The sequence below is a fragment of the Glossina fuscipes genome, unplaced genomic scaffold (assembly GCF_014805625.2).
Source record: "Glossina fuscipes isolate IAEA_lab_2018 unplaced genomic scaffold, Yale_Gfus_2 61594, whole genome shotgun sequence".
Lineage (NCBI taxonomy): Eukaryota > Metazoa > Arthropoda > Insecta > Diptera > Glossinidae > Glossina > Glossina fuscipes.
This window is the reverse complement of record NW_024003803.1, coordinates 902,983-911,359: the sequence shown is the minus strand read 5'-3', so window position 1 is coordinate 911,359 and position 8,377 is coordinate 902,983. Positions and strand designations below refer to the sequence as shown.

Sequence of the window (8,377 nt, the reverse complement as noted above, 5' to 3'; positions counted from 1 at the left end):
GGTGATATTTCGATTGGGTAGGTTCGGAGCGAAATGCCGGGAAGTTGTTTTTAGCAGCAATGTAAAGCGTTTTTTAACTCATATGTCCGCATAATTTTTTGGGTATCGTTTCTCTTTTCACCTTTTTGCAAATCATGGGAAAGAGTTTTGGTCCCGGCTACTTTGGGGCTGGACTACTAATAAAAATTTATAAGACCAAAAAATTGATCAAACTCATGTTCGTTTTATGGTCGCTGATATTCTTCTATTGCTTTTATACATTCTTTTTTATATGAATTTTGTAATAATCTTTTTGCTGTTATTAAAAGCCCTTAGGAAGCTAAATTGCTTCTCCTGATTTAGCACCCTCCACAATTTATTGTCACGCCATAGAATTTTAATCAACTAGAATGTTTTAAAGTGCTCCTTATGTTTTTGCAAGTTTGCAGAAATGATAAGAATATTGTCAGTATATACGTAACAAAATTCGCAGCCTTTTAGGACATCATGTATAAGTCTTTGACAAATTTATGCTGCATTACGCAAACCAAATGTCATCCCTTTAAATGTGAAAGCCCTATTGGCTTGATAGTGGCTCTTTCGGGTATATCTGCCACTTCCAAAGCGATTTCGAAATAAGCTTTTGCCAAATCTACTTTGGAAAAGATTGACTTGCCATGTTAAAGACTTGAAATATCGTGTAAACATCTGCGTTATATAATTGAAATCACTTGGTGCAATTTTAAGTTTCTCAGGAGATAATCTGCACGGTTTATGATAAATACCAAGTTGCTTGCTTTTAATGTTATTCAGTGAATGTCTGACCTTCCGTAAGATGCTTAATGGTTCCATAAGGTCTTTGAATTTTGATAACAGAGAATAAAATGTAAAATTTCCAGGAAGTGGTCAACATTTAACAGAGAAGGTATCGTTTTTAATTGGGGCGGGACAAACTGTGCTTAACTTTGTTAGATTATTGTTAAATCGTTTCCTTTTGACATCGACAAGCAACCAAACATATTCTCTGAACCTAGAACCGATAATTTTTTGTAGAATATCTTCAATTATACATTGCCACACAAATTGTCGTCCTAAATTAAGCTTTAAATGCAAAAGTTTGTCTTTATTAATAATTGAGTCATTGCGGTTTGAAGTTAAAGTTTGTTTGGTTTTGAATGCTTTTCCTGGATAGATGTTTGAATTGCCGAAACGTTGGCTCCTGTATCTAGGAGAAACTGATCGTCTGAAGAGTTTTTTCGTACAAAAAGGCAACATATTTTAAATTTTTCTTCGTCAGCCGCCTTGAACAAAGGATATGTTTTTTTGTTTGATATTTGCGAAGATTTCAGTAAATCATCTGACATTTTTCCGGAGGATAGTTGGCGCATTTCACGTATAAATACTCAAGGTATATTTCACCTAGACTAACATTTGCTAGTAATTGTTGCAAGAGTTTGTCTCAAACCCTTGAAATGCACCTAATAATACCCTTTGTCACGTACACGTACAATTGCAGTGTAGGGGTCACGCCGGTCTGCTTTGACCACTACTCTATCCCAATAGAGTAAGTAAGACCGTAATAACGACCTGCCTTTAGGCAAAATCACATTTGCTTGCCGTTATGCACAGAAAAAACGGAAAGAAAAAAAAAGAAAAATCTCTAATCATAATGGTCTCTCTTGCTAAACTACCCTATTATGGAAGAGAAAACCATGAAAAGAATCCGTCTTTGTATTTAGAACATATTAGTTTTGTTTATTTCTGAAGTTCTGAACAGATTTGGCGTAGTACTTTGTCATGTTAAGATCTCGCTCAACGATATTTAAGAAAAAAGAAGAGAAAAAATATAAACACGAGCAGAACAAAGAGCTTTTATGCTTTGTGCGGCGAGTTTAAAAGGCTGAGTGTGGTTCGAATTGTTGTGCTGTGAAAAACGGAGTGTTTTGGTTGAAGCTTTGAAATCAGAAATTTAATTAATTACTGTTAAAATTGCTCAGATTTTTACATTATAACTACTTTATTGGTATAATGGTGTCTGTTTAATAAATAACAAAAAAACGGCAAAAATAAGAAATAAGTAAAATCAAAAAAAAATATATCGATGTAAAGAACAGAAAATTGTGCAAGTTTGGTAGAAAAAGTTCGAGATTAAAAAGTAATATACGTAAAGAAAAAAAATTGTTAATATTAAAATATTAGTAAAAAACAGAAAGAAACTATTAAAATTAAAATATTATAAAAGAACAAAAAAATTATAAAAAGGGGCGAACATTAATCTATTAACCAAAAATTGGCAAACGACTGGCTGTATCATAGACTTAATTTATAGAAACTTGAACACGAATCCAGAAATTTTTGTGGAATATTTTGCCTTATATTGTTCGCAATAAAAGAAAAAAAGTGATTTTAGGAATTTTTTGGTTATATCTGTTTCTGGTATGGAAAATGAAACTTTACAAGAGCATCCCCGTACGTATTTTTATTAAAATTTAATATAAAATAAAAGCAAGGAAAATGAAAAAAAAGAAAACAAAAAATATTTAATAATCTTTAAAGAAATATATTCACATTGCGTTTTACAATATGTACTCTGAATAACACCTGTTTCACCTATATACGCGAAGTAGTTACCAAGAATAAAAATTATATTTCCATATTCATATGATTACATTACATCGGATTTATTTGGCACTGCATTAACAATTACTCTTTAATTTAGCGTTTAGCTAGTGCAGTTTAGTATGTAGTTTAAATGTTTAAAAAGTGAAAAAAAGAAAGAAAACGAAAGAAGGATAATGCTTGGATGAGCGGTATATCCGAGCGCTGAAGCGGAGTATGGGTGGGTGTGCGCGCGAGTGGGGGTAAGGAGACAGGGAATGTGCACTGACGGATTGGAAGGAACCAACGAGCAGTACAGACAATGGGCCTCATAGACGGACTTAACTCGTGGGCTCGTCACACGGTGTGAGCTCCATAAGGATTTCGTTAGAGCCTTCTTCTTTTTTTTTATCTTATTCTTAATTTTAGTTCTTTTCGTCATGCGGCACGGCATGTTGTAAATTTTATAAACGCTCTACCGGAAAAGGAGCTATACCGTCGACAACTTTTAAAAACTTTGCGCAAATTTTGATTCGGCGGATTTTCAATAATGCGATTTACTGCGTTAAGAACATGATTTTCAACAGTTTCTGACGGTTTCAATAGATATTTGGTGATGCCCAAAATAATGCTGTTCTCTATAGCTCTGTACCTCTCCAATTAACTGAAAAGGAGATTATTTGTCAATAATTTACGTTTAAATTAAGATTCTCGTATCCCTCAACTTATTTTACGTTAAAATGCTATCTTAAAGATGATGTGAACAATTTTAATGAAAAGAATAAAAATTTTTGGAACTCATTTAGGCTTCTTTTTAATTAATCAAGATTCGACTGAAGGAGGAGAGTTTCTTTTTTACTATAATATTACTGTTCAAACCATTTCTAAAAAAAACAACGTAGTTCTTGTCAGTTTCAGTTGAATAATCCAGCTTCCCAATGATCATCCATGTTGATCGTAAGTTCCACCGTTTATTTTGTGCGTAGTTTTCGATACCTTGCCATTTCCCTTTTGCGACTAAGATATGCCACACGAGATTTGCAAGTGAGTGCTACCCGAGATTTTCGGAAGTAGACCATTCCGCCATTGATTCAGCAAGACTTATTGAGAAAACGTGGATTCTAATTTTTCTGCTACGACACAGAGTAAATTTTATGAGCCATCTTCGTGTATAAAGCAAAGTTTTAAGCCAATCTTGTCCAATGAGTAATTACGTTAGGTAGAGATAATCTTCACCGCGCTTCCATAGCAGTCAATTTTCTATATTGGACAGTAAACTATACATCTATCTAGAAAGAAATATCCTGTCTGATTTGTCTTGTCTCTAGCAGGACGATGTTATTCGCTTGGTTCCTGCCTTAGCTCTTAGGTCGTTCGAGATCAACTTAACGAAAACCAAGACATTCAACTTAGATGTTGTGCTATATACCCCCTTCGAACATACCCTTATACCTATAAATATATCTATACCTATATCTACATATACTTCTACATAAATACTTCTACATATATACTATGATATCTTTATTATTTTATCCATGTTCAAAATAACTCTTCTGAGCAAAGAAGTTCTTCGAGCTATTCTTCCTGGTAGACTGGCATCAAATAACCGTTGACGAGTTGCAGAGGACACAACATTCGCAATTTTTTTCAAATTGCTCCGGACGACTTGAGAAGACCTGGCCTCGCTAATATTGTGTCTCTCAATATTTTTTTTGGGCTTTAAGGCATTCATGACGAAGTTTTGTTTGCTGCGACAATAAACTTGTCCTTTTTTTCAATCCTCTTTCTACTTTGCTACAACGACCCATCAACCCATCTAATATTATTATAACAATTAATTCATATTGCAATTCCTTCTCAACGAATACGTCTTATCTTGTGATGTGCAAGTGGAAGCTGGGTTTGTCCTTTTTGCCACCTGACTAGTTCAGCTATAATCTAATTTTTTTTTGTCGTTTCCTTTTTCCTTTTTTTCACATATATGTATATATTTCATATCTGCCCGCGAGTCTCGTTTTCCGTTAGTCTTTACCCATGATCACTTTCCTGCCTGTAGTATGCTTAGTTTGTTTGCAACGTTATAATACCCGACCTTAATCTTATGTTTTTACAACTCCTTCCGCAGGAGTGTCTACAATTTACAATAAGTAGATAACAGCGATGACTGTGATGATGAAAAACGGCAGCGATGCATTGAAGATAATTGCATAGTATGTACGTATGAAGACGGGCATCACCAATCGAGGTTATGATGAACAACACAGAAAATTTTGATTAGGCCCCCAAGCACAGCTAGATGTTCACCATTGGTTTGAGAGAATTCTACTTAACATTGTTTCGATTTGGATTAAAGTAACTTCTTACAAAACTTTCTTCCAATTTCAAAATGCATAAAACTCCATATTTTCTTTCTAAAATTAATTTTTTTGTTCATCAACTTTTCAATGTTAGTTGTTTGCCTTTTTTTCACTTTTTCTTATGGTTCCATAATAGAGGCAAGCATAAAAAACAGGTACATAAATCTTAATTACGCGAATACAAAGAAATCGCTTTTAGAATTATACATATTTATGTGCGCGTTATTTCACGCAATTAAGTTCACATATGGAACACAACAACAACGTGCAAAGTGTATTTTCTTCAAAATGAGTTTCAATGAAATGATCGTTTCAATTACTTTTAAATTAGTTTGTTTTCTCTTGTCTTACAATTCTTTATAGTTTGACTCACGATTTATTTACATTACTTCTTAATTGTCTTCACATTTTTAGTTTTTTGCTTATTTTCAACTGCTTGTTCAAGGAAGAACGTTGGTCTTTCGCACCAATTGTTTTATTATTATGTGTATTAATAACAATTGTTAGTGTTAGTATTCATTCAATTTTAAATTTATTGCATACGTATATGTATGTATATATATACATTTATGTAATTTAATTATATAACTTAAGTACACTTGATTAATTGAACATTTATCACAATTGTACTTTCATTTAACCGCAATAATCAAGAATAGAAGAACTATTACCAACTGTTTATCGCACTGCTGCCTTTTCTGATCTTCCTATTTACTCTTTTTAAAACCAGCACAGGACTTTGTTTTCTTTTCATAGTTCTCTCTCTCTACATGAGTCTACTATGCGAGCTAAAAATTACGAAAAGAAACTTTACCCTACGGGACTCCGTTATTATGGTTGCGCTACTGTTTTGGAATAGCGCAGGGACAAAGCCGAATGACGGAACTCCTCCTACCCTATGTACGCGGAGGTTGGAACCTTTACGGTACACTTTGTACAGCAAAATATGGAACATTTTACATTTCACAATTTTAAAGATGATGCACCTATTAAACTGTCTACGTGAAAAACGACTAAAGCAAAATAAAAGTCAGCAATTTCTAACTGCAAAAAATAGTTCACGTTCAATGATCTATATGTTTTCTTACCTACCCTTGTTTCTGAAATATTACTTGCTAAGGCTATATTGCATTGTTGTTGCTATATAGGGATTAACGACTACATATTGTAACACATTTACTTTTGTTGCCTACCCATAGTTTCCATTTATGAATAATGATACGTTTTAATTATAAGCGATAAACATAAAAATACTAAGTATTATTATGTGGTTAGTATTAATATACATCCAAATACATACTTAAGATAGCATTGATAGCATTAACTGTTACATATTATAATAAACATAGAATGCGTGGTCACAAACACAAGTAAAGCAACTGCGTAACTGCATAGCGATCATGATCGCGACTATAAAGGAGCGTGACACAACACAGTCGGCGTTACATTTATATTACAGCAGCAAAGGAGGTGTGTAATATTGTGTATTTTTTGTTTTTCGTCTTTACTAATCAGGATAATCATTTTTTTATTTTAGTGATAGGGGATAACTGGCTTAGCATAGTCATTCTCCCTGAACCACAGATAAGTATTTGATTTACGGATGGGAGATGACTGGGTCACCTTATTCGTTATGCGTGAAAAACAGACGGAACCACCCCTCTGATGAGTCTTCCAACGGGTAGGCAACTAGGGCACAGATAGGAACGGACGAGTGACCCTATTGATCCATAAGGATGGCTGCTGTAACATCTTCCTTGTATTTTGCAGGTCTTTAGTACTTACGGAGCGCGGAAAGTAATATCTGACAGAGTAGGTACGACCAACAACAGGTGGCGATTCACCACGCTAGTTTTCTTCGTTAGTACGAAAACCATAACTATTAATACATTTATCATTATTAATACGTGGATCATAGCTGTTTCTCAAAACAGTTTTCATCCTAAAATACACGAAATCGAAATTCCCGTAAACACTAAAGAAATAATATATAGAAGAAAATACGAAGGTCCAACACCTTCTAAAAATTTCTTGGAAGGGGATTTCCTGAGAAACCCTGAAAATACCCCGGATGAGAAGACCCGTCACAACAACACTAACTCCTCTTACCTCCGGGGAACTCCTACCGTGGACGTATCTCTACATAAACACAACGCAGCCCATGCTACGCCGAGTAAACTCCTACTCATAATACCCAAAGATGCCGGTTCTTCTACGCCATCAAAGGAGAGGGGTTGTTGCTCTCACTCTTATGAGTTAGAAGACAGTCCTGCCTTTTTGTGGTATTAAAGATTACCAACTTTGAACCACCAAATATTTTGTCAAGTCCCGATTTAGTGTGTCACGGATCGTGAAGCGTTCATTTTATTGCTGGGTGCTGCTTGGCGCTTTATTGAGAAAAACGGATGACACAAAATCTATTATTTATGAATGAGTAAATCGAACCTGACATCGTTAGTGAAAATCCATTTAAGTCGGAATCATTTGAAAAAAAATTGTCGATTGCGACTCTTACCGTACTGTTGTTCAAGAAACTCTGTGTAAATCGGGTGATATTGCTATCAATACCAAATGCAATTAGCTTGGACATAACAGCATCATAATTTAAGGCTCGCACGGTTGTTAATTTTTTTATTGCCTACACACCCTCACCTACCATAATAACAAACGGTTAAAAAAAACACAGTCAGCCTTAATGTAATTTTTTCAGTCGTTTTTTATTTTTTATATAATGTCAATTTTTATTGTACTTTGATCAATTCTGTTAATTTCACTTGCTCTCAACTGCCAAAACCATGACATTTTATTCGAAAATAGTATTGTAAATAATATGAAACTATTGTAGAGTATTTATCATTGGTTGCTATCTTTGGCAATAAAAACATCAAATGGCGACGAGTGCTGGCTAGTAGTCTTTTTTTTTCTTTTTCTCCTCACAAAAATAACACATGCATGTAAAGATCAAAAGGCAGATTTAATCCAACCATAAAGTTAAAGGAATTTTCAAGGTTTCGGTAATGATTAAAAGTTAATTTAGTATAATTCTGAATTAAGAAAACCAGCAAATGAGCGAGAAATTATTAGGTAAAATGTCAACACTCAACCATGTGCCGAATGAATGGTAGATTATTGAACTCTTAGTGCGTCTCCACTCAACAACCCAAAAAGAAAAAATTCATTTTTCTTACTAACAAAATTACAGAAACCACAAAGAGGAAAGCCATATTTATGAGGACGTTATCGGAAGCCTATTGCAGAATTTATTGTGGCTGGAAAAAGTGGAAGATGCTTAAACAACAGATGTCGCGTAAATGGAAGAAATGGTGCATTTTTTAAAATTTTTTTTTTATTAGTATAATTTAAATAAACATTTGATGAGATTTCCGAAGGAAACCAGAGTGAGTTAAGGATAGACATGAGTTAGGACAACTTCGTAAAAC

At 34.0% G+C, this 8,377-nt stretch overlaps 1 long non-coding RNA gene across 1 annotated transcript; it reads left to right on the top strand.

Moving 5' to 3' along the window:
- The first annotated feature begins 2,007 nt into the window (after positions 1–2,007).
- LOC119643756 lies at positions 2,008–7,686 on the top strand. The gene is made up of 4 exons (XR_005248420.1): positions 2,008–2,448; positions 6,287–6,407; positions 6,475–6,618; positions 6,708–7,686. It is a non-coding gene; the product is annotated as an uncharacterized LOC119643756 (long non-coding RNA).
- Positions 7,687–8,377: the final 691 nt, after the last annotated feature.